The sequence below is a fragment of the Thermobia domestica genome, chromosome 16, assembly GCF_964235325.1.
Source record: "Thermobia domestica chromosome 16, izTheDome1.hap1.1, whole genome shotgun sequence".
NCBI lineage: Eukaryota > Metazoa > Arthropoda > Insecta > Zygentoma > Lepismatidae > Thermobia > Thermobia domestica.
The window spans coordinates 65069629-65084050 of record NC_137469.1 but is presented as its reverse complement, the minus strand read 5'-3'; the positions used below and the strand labels follow the sequence as shown (position 1 = coordinate 65084050).

The window sequence follows — 14422 nt, the reverse complement described above, 5'->3', positions numbered from 1 at the left end:
CTTATTGCGCTGAGTGAAAATATCGTAAAAGATTTATCTACAGATCAAGCATACGGATATCAGGTTACACAGGCCTTACTCACTGCAAAACCTCCATGGGATCTGGGGCTTCTTGAAATTGGTCCAGTCAGTCATTTAAGATGGACGTCAAATATCTCATAAGTCTTAGGCAGATAGTGAAATACATTGTTAGCAGCGGCGTGCCGTCAAGGGGACTAGGGGACTAGGCTAGTCCCCTGGCGTTTTAATTAAAGTATTTTGTGATAAATATATACCAAAGAAAACGAAAACATTGTTTGTATTTCTCTATTTTCGTAAAATAACACTATTTCAATTGTTCTGGCACAACTATAGTCAGCGCCCGTGTGCTGGGTGCGACAGCGAAGTAGAGATCGGAAACGCTCGGGTTTTAATCGGCTTTTCTCGGGGAAGGGAACAGGGTCCAGCCAGCTAGTCCTCATATTATGTTGTCTAAGCTCTAAGCACGGGCGTTCTGTCGTAAGCGAATTTAATGCTCGTTTGCTTTTTACAGTTAATAGTTTTAACGCAATTAAATTTACAGTATTAACCTTGACACTTTAAGAGATCTAATGAAGTGTGAACTTTTTAGATTATCAATATATTTTGAAAATGACTCAAAGAATAAAATATGGAAGGGGACTCGTTTGAGAAATCGAGTCCCTTGCAGCAAAGCGATGGCGCAAGCAGTGATATTACTTCAATTGGTATAGGGGACAGTAGGGGTGGGAATCGGCCGTTTCAGTGTTGTATTCTGGACCAATTATTCATGGTATCAATTGGATTCCTTAATTTTCAAGAAAAGCAACAAATAATAACCAGTGGTAGAATAACTCCAAGCATTTCCATTTAGACAAAAATGAAAGATTATATACATGATATCAAAACGGATTATTTTGCTTGTTCGAAATAGTTAACTGCATGTAAGACAAGAAACAAACTGAATTGCTGGCCTTGTATTCTGTTCCACATAGAAAAGGACGTGTGGAAGAATGATGGCTTTTGTGACATGAACAATTTTCACAAACCCAAGTTGCGCCAAGAAAAATGTTATTCATACCTGTCCACAATAACTAAATTGAAAACTTTCGGGAAACCAGAATTGATTTTCAATTGAGCAAGCAATGCAGAAGTTGATTCAAACCGGGAACTAATGAACCGATTGATTTATTCCTCTTGTTTTATGGCTAAACAAGAGCTGTCATTTAGAAGTCATAACAAACAGGAAGATTCTGTCAATTAGGGAAATTATATTGAAGTAATTCAGTTACTTACTAAATACGACACTAAATGGACTTGCAGGGGCGCCTGAAGAAATTTTTCTAGGGAGGGGCCCATCTCCATGGTTGCTATGTTGCGTCTGGTGTTTCTGGTATTTAATGTACGTGGTTTCCCGTATTACGTATACATTTTCGTGAGCCAGAGGAAGGTCCGGGCCCCACCCTGCCCTTTCGTTGGGGCGCCCATGTTGACTTCTCATCTTCACAGCATGGGAGTGTTTAAAGGAACATCAAGCAGAATTCAGAATTATATTATTAAATGTGTTGGTGAGTAATTCTGGATAAAATTAAGTCAGAAATAAACAACACACTTCTTACAGCAATAACGTTGGACAAAACTACGGACATTGCAAAGATCTCTCAACATTCAATCGGTACGTGAAAGACGGCAATTCATGAAAGATTTGTTTGTTTTGCAGATGTTACTAATGATTGCACTGCGACTGCACTAAGTGAGCATGCTTTCCAATATATTTTAGAATAAGTGGCATTCCAAATTTCTTTTAATATTCATCGAAACGCTGTAATGCGCTTGCTGAATCAGAAGTAACTAAGCGATTTCCAACGGTTGTCACTATAAGATGGAATTACAATTCCAAAATTGTGAATGCAGTAAATGAAAATCAAATAGAACTCTTACGGTGTTCTAAGAACATTGTAGAAGATTCAGATAATTGCGACACCGAAGCTTTCAAGACTACAAAAAAGAAAAAAAAGAAAAAAATGTGTGAGTTATCATTGAAGGATTTCGATTTTGCATTTCTACTAAAAGTTTTGTCATTTTTTTTCGCACACGGATATACTATTCAACATTCTTTAAAGTAAAACCTTGGATGTGAAATATTGCATCCAGAAAGTACAAAAGATGGTATCTCAATTTAGAAATGCAAGAAACGATTTTTAAGATTTATAGAAAAGTAGAATTGGATGACAATGGGAACGTTCTAATAAAAGACGTAAAGTAGATGACTCAACAGATTCAGAAATTAAATACGTGCGTCTCTTCAATGACATTATTGATACTGTGATTTCAAGATCTCAGTGAGTTACAATTTCTTGAGCTGTTAGATTTAAAGAATTTTCAGTGCTTGAAATCTCGATTTCCTGATTGCTTGTTTTTGGCCCTTAAATCAATTTACGGGAGTTTTTTTTTTATTTTAATTTTAACAATTTGCGGAGTGAATAATATAGGTTTACAGACTCTTAGATTTTTCAAATAAAACTGTGACTGAAATTATCCATTTCTTGAAAGAAAGAGGCTTGGTTCAAGAAGCGTTTACAGAAACATATAAATTGTGTTATTTGGTGTCAACAATATTACTCAGGACCTCCACTCTACAGCACACATTCTCTTCGAACCTAGTCCCCTGTGAGAAAAGTCACGGCACGCCACTGATTGTTAGTGTCTATTATCCTGCGTGTTCAACATCAAAGTCAAGCATTGCTGGGAAAAAGGGCCACGCCACATCTTGTTTCAACTGCAGTGACTTAATATGCAGAAGAAGATTGTTGTGGATGCTGTACTTCAAAAGATACTTAACTTGAGAAATGAGGCAGTACAAGAAAATCTCTCTGTAAGTCCAAGGAAAACGCCTGCTATCGACCCCAACGCCTCGTTCGTGCTAGAGATGATCGACTGGTCTAAAGGTGTTTATGAACCCGCCTTGACATGAAAACTTTCAACAGTAGTAGTAAAGAAATTTGTAGACGTTCCGATGAAAGTACCACAGTGGCTAAATCACGCTCAATCTATAGAAAGGTGTATGAAACAAGTCACAGAGACAGCAGCAATAGTCTATACGCATGGGAAACGTCAGGGATACATGATAGTTCAAGAAGCAAGTCCACAGATGATGACCAAAAATGAATCAAAACAGAACATAATGAAACTTGTTTTGTGAGTAACTTGTGCGTTAATAGTATTGCTCACTTGTTGCTGTTTTTTGAATTTATATTAAGTAAAACAATTACAGCTTTATCACAAAATGTAACACAGACGTAGCATATACGTATATATAGTAATACTATAGTAGTATGTAAGAAGTGTATAAACTGTATGATGCAGCAGTTACAAAATAATTCATTATAATTGAAAATTAGTAGTTCGTCAATGTGGTTGAGTAAGGTATTTTTAAACTCAATGAAAAAATGTGTTTCTGAAAATTTGTAACAGAAGCTACACACTTCAAACATGGAGAATGTTACATGTTTTTACTAAAACAATTATAAAGTATAATAGTACGTAACCAAAATAATGCTTTCTGTTCTTAGTAACTGCAATGCAATAATATAAAGTTTAAATACAGTATTTCAGTACGTAGGTCTATGTATGAAGAAATTTTATTGAGTGTTTTCTCAAAGTATTGGTTATATACTCTTTCTTACTGTACCTCTAGCATTATTAATATGTTTGATAATTAATAAAATGTTTCATACGGAAAAATAATTTATTTTATAGCATTGCATGGCATTCTCGAAAGTATTTCAGTATGAAATTCCGAAAACTGCTCTTGTGCTATATTCAAATCTTGATTTACCTAGCTAGAATTTATTTAATCACAAAACTAAGTACGGATTTGAATTTCTCATACCTAAAAACATACTTTTAAGACCCCTCATCATGAAAAATTGCAAAAAGTATATTTCACCCTCAAAAATGACACGCCCTAATGAACAACTACATAGTTACTTGTTTATTAATACAGCTTTAATTTATATATTATGTTTGAAACAAAGTAAATAATCGTCGTCAAACACCCAGAGGAGTTACACAGGAAGCAAATTGCTCCTAATCCAACATTATTCAATATATAGCCTACATGTTATACAGATTAATACACTTATTTACGCAGATGACCTCATAATTTCTACAAAAATAGTATGACAAGAAAAAAAAAAAACATTTTCTTAAACTGTAATACAAAACAAATGGATTATCTATAACTTGAGACGAATATTACAGACTTTTCAAGGAAATGATATATAATTCTGATACGAATTAATGATTATGAAATCAATCTAAAATGATTAAATATTTAGGTCCTAACTAGGTTAAATTGAAATCACAGAAAAAATACTTAGAAATAGAAGCCACAGCATTTCTTAAAATATTGCTACGACTTAATCCCCCCCCCCCCAAAAAAAAGGAACATGTATGTGACTATCTTATACACAATATACAGTATCTTGAAGCAAAATTATTATATATAGTACTACAATATTCCTTTTCCACATCCAGTGAAACACACACAGACTTTAATAAATATAGGCCTACAGTATGGTTGTTCTTTAGAAATCTTGATCAAATTTTTTGTTCAAAAAATTCTTTAGAAGAAACAATATCCCCAACTAGATAGTCAAATCGATCTGGTAACAGAACTTGCCTACAATAAAAATGTATTTGATTCGTGCTAAAATGTCCAGTATCGAATAAATAATTATAGTGTTATCAGCTGAGGAGAAATTCACTTGGAGTACCAAAACGCCCACCAACTTGGGAGATAAGAAGGGGCATCAACTTGAATTCACTCGTTCAATCAGCGTGTGAGAAGTGGAAAGTAACATACTGCAGACGAAATATTTTTTTCAAACGAAGTTATTCTATCAACTTAGTTCCTCTGTAATGTAGTAGCATTCTTATACTTGAGCAACACAAACAGAATTACAAATGAAGTACACAAATATCTCGGGTTATGTATTTCTCAGTTTAGGATCAGTAATCCCCGTTTGTAATCGAACACGATTCCAAAAGCCGTACATTCGTGTTGGTATGGAGTATTGATTAAAGTAGGGGTCAGTAAGTAACTTTAGGTGCGAATTTTCCATTTCCTTGTAGCTCGGTATTGAACGCATTCAAATGTTTCAGAATGTCTTTCAGGAAAGTCATAGCTAGCATACTGCGTTTATTTGCTAGGAACTCCAGATGCTGCCTTATATCTTGTGTATCCAAGTTGTGGAAGAAGGAGGCACTTCTTTTATTTGCCAAAAACGATCAATCAGTTTACCTTTACTTAGCCAACGAATATTGTTGTATTGCAAAAGTCAGAATGCACCGAATCACACTCAGATAGAAATTCTTTGAACTGTCTGTCCTGAAGAGCAGAACGAAACCTCATAAAATTGATCAACTTGATCAAGCTGTCTATGACTTCTATCAGAGTGGCACTAAGTTTTCCACGAAGGACTGTCTCGTGAATTATGCACTGATAAGGTAGTAGTTCAGCATTTTATCCTTGATTCTCTTTACTAGTCCCTTTTCTTTGCTGATCATCGCTGGGGCCCCGTCATTTGAAGAGACATCATTATCGTAATTAGGCTAATGTTTGATTTTGTCATGAAGTAATCAAAAGTCTTGAATGTATCTTCTCCACAAATCATGCCTTAAACGGCAATATTGCTAGCAATTCTTCCCTAAATGTTTTACTTTCAGTATGCAAGAATCGCACGAAAGTAGACATTTGTTCGTCATCAACAATGTCACAAGATTCATCATCATGACGTAGCAAGGAGCCTTTCTGCAGAAGTTCTAGCAAACTATTTTTTCACGTCACATTAGAATGTAACGTGGTGTACGTTATCAATCGCCTCATTACACCAACAGTTAGGATCCTCTACTAATTTTGTACTAATCTCCTCTACTAATTTTGTAGTTATCTCCTCTACTAATTTTGTACAATTGAGTAGGGGTCAGCTGCGTTGTACACGTGTAATCTCAATCTTAGTAACTTATAATATGGTTCCTTTTCCATTCTTTTATTTACATTTTTTTCCAGTGGATTGAAGTCTGTTTAACTTGGAACTTCCTAATATATTTGGAAGGGCGTAATCTATTTTGTAACTTTCTACGATATATTTTCAATTATTATTATCATTATTATTTATTGAATAAAGGTTTGTCGGAAGAATTTTTATATTAGCTTGGATGCCGGCTGAATTACGTGACTTTTTTCTATAATTTCATGTGATTTTATATGACTGTGTGCTTTATATATCAGTGCGATTTTCGCCAAAAATGGTACCCTGTCTTGCTCTTATAGTTTATTTCCAAATAAATTAGCGAAGAAACAAGGAGTTCTGGAAATATCAAATCGAATTTAAAAGCGAAACCGATTTGGCTTTGAAAACCAGGTTTTTGACCGGTTTTGTTTTTTCCACAAACCGGTGTTCGTGCCCATTACTAATTTTTACATAGTTCTTCCTCTGATTATGTTGGGGCCACGGTGGCTCAGTGGTAGAGCGCTCACCTCTGGTGCTTGGGGTCCCGGGTTCGATCTCAGCTCCCGCCAAGTGAATTTTGTGGTGGACAAACACCGTGTGCGTGGGTTTTCTCGGGGTTCTCCCGTTTCCTCCCACTCTTCATTCCACCATTTCATTCATTACTCATTATCACCGTCTCCTTTACCCTAACCGGTATAACCGTGGGACGTAAAACTCAAAGATTTCATTTCATTTCATTTTTTCCCCTGATTATGAAACCACGCATAACATCTAAAACTCCCGCCATGTTAAATCTGATTGCAGAATCCACTTGTCGATAACAAATTCCTATTTCCTAATAATATTTACTTCCTTCCATACTTATTTCAACCCACTTTAACTTCAGAGACTTTTTGGGAATCCCTTGCAAAATCATTGTGCATGTTTTCTTTTTTCACATATTCGGAAACCTCTCGCTCGAAAGTATGCGGTTTAGGACGTATGTTCATATGAACATTCTTTGCGTATTTTGTGTGCAGAATCGCCTCTCAAGTGTATGGTTGGTTGATTTAGAGTTATGCGTCCTGTTAATATATATATATATATATATATATATATATATATATATATATATATATATATATATAGCGTGTAGCATCGGTGCTATAAATTATGAGACGTGAATCTACAGCATAACTTGGGATCTGAACCACATGAGATCCCACCGGGAATCGAACCCGGGTTTCCCGCTTCGAATGCACGCACGCTAACCATATAGCGAAGAGGATGTTGTCCCAAATTGTTGATACGGACTTGATTAACACACTGTACATGAGGAAGTTTTAGGGGAAAAAAAGGAAAGGAATTTTGATAGTTTGGTTTTACTGATTCCTTCAAATTATTTAAATATCTCTTTCATATGTAAGTTTATTGTTAATGCTCATTATTATTCAGTTCGAAATCTTTTGTCGTCGCGAATTCTGTCGAGAAATTTGAAACTTAAAATTTATAAAACGATAATTCATGCCTCTTGTCCTGTATGGTTGCGAAACATACTTCCTTATTTGGAGGGAAGAACGTAGATTGAAAGTATCTGGGAATAAGATCCTGAGACTAATATTCGGACCCAAGAGGAACGGGAATGGTGGAAACTTCATAACGAGGAAGTACATAATTTATACAGTTTACCAAACATTAGAATCATCAAGTCTTAGGAGGCTTAGGTGGGCGGGTCATGTAGCTAGAATGGAAGAAAGTAGGAACGCTTTCAACGTTTTATCTGGAAATCCAATCGGAAAACGATCATTAGGAAGACCTAGGCGCAGATGGGAGAACAATATTAAGATGAATCTCGCAGAAAAAGGAATACAAAGTAGAAACTAGATCCAGTTGGTTAAGGAGAGAAGTCAATGGAGAGTTTTTGTGAACCCGGCATTGAACCTTTGAGCTCCATAGGCCATAGATTTAGTTAGTTATAAATGTCAAATTTCACGTAAGTAATATTAGCAAATTCATTTTTACAAAGCAAGGGACATTTAACGAAACTTGAAGAAAATACCAGTAAAATCACTTCATTAAAATTCCAGTTAATTCCATAGAAAAAAGAGGAACATTTTCTTATATAAATCAATAGACTTCTAAATAAAAATAGCGCATGTATCCAACATCGTTAAGAATGTAAGAAACGTGATCTGACCGCTTGTCATATGGTCCAAAGTAAACATACTTTAACCAGAGATTGATCGGTCTTCCGTACTAAATAAAGCCTATGAAGTAGCACTTTTGTAATTTAAAATGGTTTTAACGTACCATTGTCAATAGTACTTGAATAATTTAACCTGGGATCCACATGAAATTCAGGCTGAAAATGTCGATCCAGTCTCAAACTTTTCATTCGATTTTCTCTAAAGAAAAAAATCAGTCAAAAATATTATATATTGTATAAATGCGACAAACACCAAATGTATCTGGATAAAACTTGGTATAGTGGATACCTTTATCTGCTATACAAGTTTGTGGAACATTATTGTCGTCCGACTTTTGGTTCCTAAATTACATGAAAATAAGTCAAATGTACGATTTTATTTTTATGACTGAGCTAGTTAAGTTTATGAATTTTACCGAGTTCTCAACTGAGATGTAGTGGTAGGAAAAATAGGTTGTTTCTTTCGTTTACCAGTTCTCTATCTGTAATAGCTTTCACTTTAATTTATAATAATAAATTCGCTTAAATCGACTCATTCAATCGAAAATTACTGTCAAATGTCATGTCAATGAGAATTTTCTTTTAAAATTGCTTGTGCATACTTTTGCTGTTCTCGCATATTTGACGCTTTTTGCATATTTGGCGATTTTTTAAAGTTGAACTCTCGCAGTAGCATAAGCTGAATTATTGTGTGTGTGTGTAAAAGAGGGGGAATTTTATGCGTCCATACATCAGTTGTATTTTTTTAAAATTAGTTCGAAGACTACCCTCCTAAAGCAGCGTTACTCAGCTATTGTTCTCGAGGTCTCGTAAATTGAACATTAGACCAAAAAGAAAGAAAAAAGAAAAAATCAAACGAATTGCATATTACAGACTATAGTTGAGAATCTCAAACAAATATAATTATATAAAAAATGGATTATTTATAATTTAATAGGGTAAAGATTATACAAATTCTAATAGATATACCATTATGTGGTAAAATACTCTTAATAACGCTAAATTATTTTTTGAATATATATATATATATATATATATATATATATATATATATATATATATATATATATATATATATATATATATATATATATATATATATATATATATATATATTCTGTTAATACCAATATAAAATTAAGGAAATTTTAATTTATACTAGCTGAACCTGCACTTTCTAAAATACAAAAGCGCATCTTTCACGTATGAGCATGAATCTCCTTGTGTTTCTTCAGAACATCTGTACTTGTCCCTTTACAGACACAAGTGAAAGACGTCTTGATAAAAATCGTCAAGGATACTAAAGAAATGGTTATCCTTCCTCTTTCATAATTTGGCCATGAAACAAAACGCCTGATAGATATACAACCCCTGTATACAATTGTGGTGTGTTGGAATGTATAACTCGTAGGATATGATGCTTTAAAATTTCAACATTTCCATTGTACCCGTAAAAAAATGTAATATAGATATAAAGGTCATGTTTTTTTTTCTAAATATTCAATTAGAACTGGACAATCTACACAAAATTTGGAATCGACCAGCGAAAACGGCACGTTTCTAGCACTTGTGGTTTTCGAGATCTCATTGTCGAAAGGATTGGAGACAAACATATGAACTTTTCTTTGGAGACAAACATATAAACTTAGCATTTTAATATATAGACTAGCTAAACCTGTGCTCTTTACACAGCGTATCATTCATATATGAGCATGAATCTCCTTGTTATTCCTCACATCTGGGCATGTTCCTTTACAGACACAAGTGAAAGAAGTCTTGGTAAAAATCGGCAAGAGATACCGTAAATGGGAGATTTTTTCGGTTACTTTTTCAATATCGTACCGTTTGCAAGATTTGAGCCTACTTCCGGTTGGAGTTTTTAATTCATGTATGATCTGTGTTTTCTTTCTTCTTGCATGTAGTATGTAATAAGCAAATACATAAACTAAGTAACTCCATGACCTATGGAACCCGGAGGTTCAATGTTGCGTTCACAAAAGCTCTCCACTCACTTTTATCCTTAGCCAATTGGATCCAGTTTCTACTTTGTATTCCTATTTCTGCGAGATCCATCTTAATATCGTCCTCCCATCTGCGCCTACGTCTTCCGGCTGGTCTTCCAGTTAAGATTTTGAAAGCGTTCCTACTTTCTTCCATCCTGGCTACAAGACCTGCCCACCTGAGCCTCCTAGATTTGATGACCCTAACAATGTTGGATAAACCGTATAAATTATGTAGTTCCTCGTTATGAAGATTCCGCCATTCCCTATTCCCGTTTCTCTTGGGTCCGAATATTCGTCTCAGGATCTTGTTTTCAAATACATTTCAATCTATGTTCTTCGTTCCGAGTAAGAGACCATATTTCTTAACCATACAGAACAACAGGCATGATTATCGTTTTATACATTTAAAAATAAACTAATACATTACGCAGACAATCAATTATAATGTCAATGATATATGGTGTTCATTGGGCAAAACACTCCAAGCAATAAAGATTCAACTTAAACTGGAATAATGGTTATCCTTCGTTTTTAATTATAATTTAGCCGTGAAACAAACACCTGAAAGATATGCAGCCCCTATATACAATTATAAGATGTTGGAATGTATAATAGGTAGGATATGATGCTCTAGTTTTTTTTTTTTTTAATTTCAACACTTCCAGTGTACCCGTAAAAATGTAATAAATAAATAATGGCCATGTTTTTTTTTTTTTTTTTTTTTTTTTTAAATATTGAGTTAGGCCTGGACAATATACGCAAAATTTGGAATCGATCAGTGAAAACGTCATCTTTCTAGAGCCTGTAGTTTCCGAGATCTCTCGAAAAGATTTGTCACATACATATAAACGTCCACAAACGTATAGTTTAAAAAACTTCAAAGATGGCAGCACAACTTCTTTTGCATTTATTTCTTAGAAGGCTTATTAAAATGGAAAGGCTTTGAACAATAATTTAAAAGGATAAACTTTGTGAAAAAGATCTCTTTATGTAATTTATTTAAAGTACACCTTCTTAAAAATATTTGTCTTTGTTGTAAACGTGAAATCACAAATAACCGTAAATCAAAGGTTTGAGTTGAGTTGATTTTGAGTTTAACGTCCCGTTCAGCAGCGAGGCTATATGAGACGTGGACCTACTGATTAACGTGGAATCCGAACCACATGAACTCCGCCGGGAATCGAACCCGGGTATCCCATGCCACAGGAGCGTACGCTAACAAATCAAAGGTTTGAAAACTAAAGTTATAGGTTGGAGCTCAGTTGCTCTTAATTGATATTGTTGCATTTTAATAGATAAATAGCTGAACCTGCGCTCTCTACACAGCGCATCATTCACATATGAGCATGTTTCTCCTTGCCATTCCTCACAACATTTATACATGTCCCTTTACAGACAAAAGTTAAAGACGTCGTGATAAAAATCGGCAAAGGGTACTATAAAGGGGAGATTTTTTCGATTATTTTTTTTCAATATTTCGCACAGTTTGCAAGATTTGAGCCTTCTTCCGGTTGAAGTTTCTAATTCATGTATGGTCAGTGTTTTCTTTCTTCTTTCATGCAGTGTGTAATAAGCAAATATATTACATGCACAATTAATTATAATGTAACTTATATATGACGTTCATTGGGCAAGACACTCCTAAAATAATAATTCATCTTAGACTGGGTAAATGGTTATCTTTCCTTCATTATTATTTATCCATGAAACAAACGCCTGATACATATACAACCTTTATATACAACAATGTGGTGTTGGAGCGTATAATGCGTAGGATATGATGTTTTAGGTTTTTTTTTTTAAATTTCAACACTTCCAGTGTACCCGTAAAAATGTAATAAAGAAATAATGGCCATGGTTTGTAAATATTCAATTAGAACGGGACAATCTATGCAAAATTTGCAATTGATCAGTGAAAACGTCATCTTTCTGAAGCCTGTAGTTTCCGAGATCTCGTTGTAGTTAAAGTATAAGTTTAAAGAATAAATTTCATTTTCCAAATCCAAAAGTGTCACGTAAAGATTAGTATACTTTTGTTCATCTGTTTCGATAATTTTAAAGAAGTGGCAGTTACTGGTAAATATAATGAAATCATCAATACCGATTTCAGTTTCTCACATAGCGCAATGTATCTATTAAGCTTATTAGTGAATGTACTAAGAATATGCAGAATACAGGTGCTAATGCTCTTTTGTTCACGATAGTACATTTCTTCCCCTGGATGGGCCGAGTCCGAACAGATACTTCACACCAGTGTTTCTTCCAGACATGTTTTTTTTGGGAGGGACACTTTCCCCCTGCAGCTCTGAGAGTGCTCCCGGAGGAAACCAAAATAATACGTCTATAATATAATAATGAACAGAATAGTACCGTGTGAAAATATGTTCCCCTCCGAATACTAAATGTGCCTCTCCGGATTTTTTTTTCTGAAAGGAAGACTGCTTCACACTTAGAACTACATCATAGGGTCAATCCATGCTAAGTGATCGAGAGAAAATAAAAATTACCGCTCGATCTTTTCAAAGAAAAATCTAATTTGTTCAGAAATGTTGTCGATATAAGAGTACTTCAAAACCACAATTAATTATTGTTTACAACATTAAATGGCGACTCAGCGACTGCCGCCATTTTTCGTTTTCTCGATTTTAGGTGTTTATGTTGCTTTGAATATCTTAGCATGTATTTGTCCTAGCAAATTGAAAATCGTTGGGCTTCTCCAACTTGTGCAGAGCTAGAATTTTGATCTCTTAACATTTTTGCCTAAAACCACTTGAATGGGGTGAAATTAGGGCCTACAGTAGCAACATTTTTGGACATTGAAGACACGTTTGGGAAGAGGAAAAAACTGACGTAGAGGTCTGAATTTGTGTGTGCATGTAATACGGGGTCATAAGTTTATACACAAAAAATTGCAGACCTGTAGCTGCTCGCAAAGGCCTGAAAAAAATCGTAAAGTTGGGGAATTATGCCAATTCGGCATATTTCACTGTCCAATATCTTCAATGGGCGTGGATAAGAAAATCTGAAACTTTGGGAATAGTTACTCCTTAAGTATACCATAACACACACAACAGCGTGTTTTGTGTTTTTGAGCAGGAGTTAAAAGTATTAAAAAATGACGTCATATTCTAGGAGGTGTTTTGTTCATAAATTCAACTGGAAACTCGTTGTGAAGTAAAATAAAGTAGGATGAATGGTTAGTCCAGTCAAGGCTCTCAAGCTCGTTTCTTTCGTCTAGTTGTGACTCGCTGTCTTATCACACCCGCTACTGATTATTTCCATAAAACTGTATTCAAGGTTGTATCCGGAAGATTATTGCCAAATCATTACACAGCTACAGTATAACAATAATGTGGAAGTACGCTCTGACAGATATACTGACAAACGTACGCTCTGACGGATATATTGAAAAAACATAGCTTAACTTATGTGAGAGAAGCTAGAATAGGCCTACTAATCTCTAAGAAGTAAAACACGGATGACTAAAACAGAAATGACGTAGAGAAGAAAAAAATGTCGATAACTCAGAAGTTAAAATAAAGTTAAATATCCTCTACAATTGCCCTCAAATACTACGTACTGTATGTTTAATTTATAAAACATGTGCTCATGATGGTGAATTCCAGAGCGAAATGTGGTATTTAGGTAATGAAATCTTATTTAACTTTAGAGTATACTATAAGAAAGCTATTCAAATAGAAAAATCATGAAAATGAAAAAAGCTAAAATTTCCTAAATTCTCGTTTTTTCCCCAAAAAAAGCCGGCTTTTTATGTGCAAAAAACCATCGATTCAAAAAAGCCGGCTTTTTTGCATCTCTATAGGAGATGTTTTAAAAATCCAATGATAATGGTTTTGAAGTACACTGATATAGTATAAACATTCATGAAAAAATTAGATTTTTTGGAGATGGTCGAGCGGCACATGCTTGATCACTTAGAATGGATTGACTCCATAGGGAATTTTGAAGGGGTACCGTTTTTTTTTTTTTTTTTAATTTTCTAGAGTTGGCAGCTCTAAACCCTAGTATTGTATAAAAATGTAAAAAAAAAAAAAAAAAAAAACATATATACACAAACTCAAAAGCTCTATGCCGTAGCTATATATATATATATATATATATATATATATATATATATATATATATATATATATATATATATATAAAATTTTCAAGTATATTTTTGTTTCCAGAGTGTTATTTGTAATATTTATCGTTAT

At 34.3% G+C, this 14422-nt stretch overlaps 1 protein-coding gene across 1 annotated transcript in view; it reads left to right on the top strand.

Moving 5' to 3' along the window:
• The window catches only part of LOC145673117 (uncharacterized), a 107480-nt gene that overhangs the window by 33607 nt on the left and 59451 nt on the right, over positions 1 to 14422 (top strand). The window lies entirely within an intron of this gene.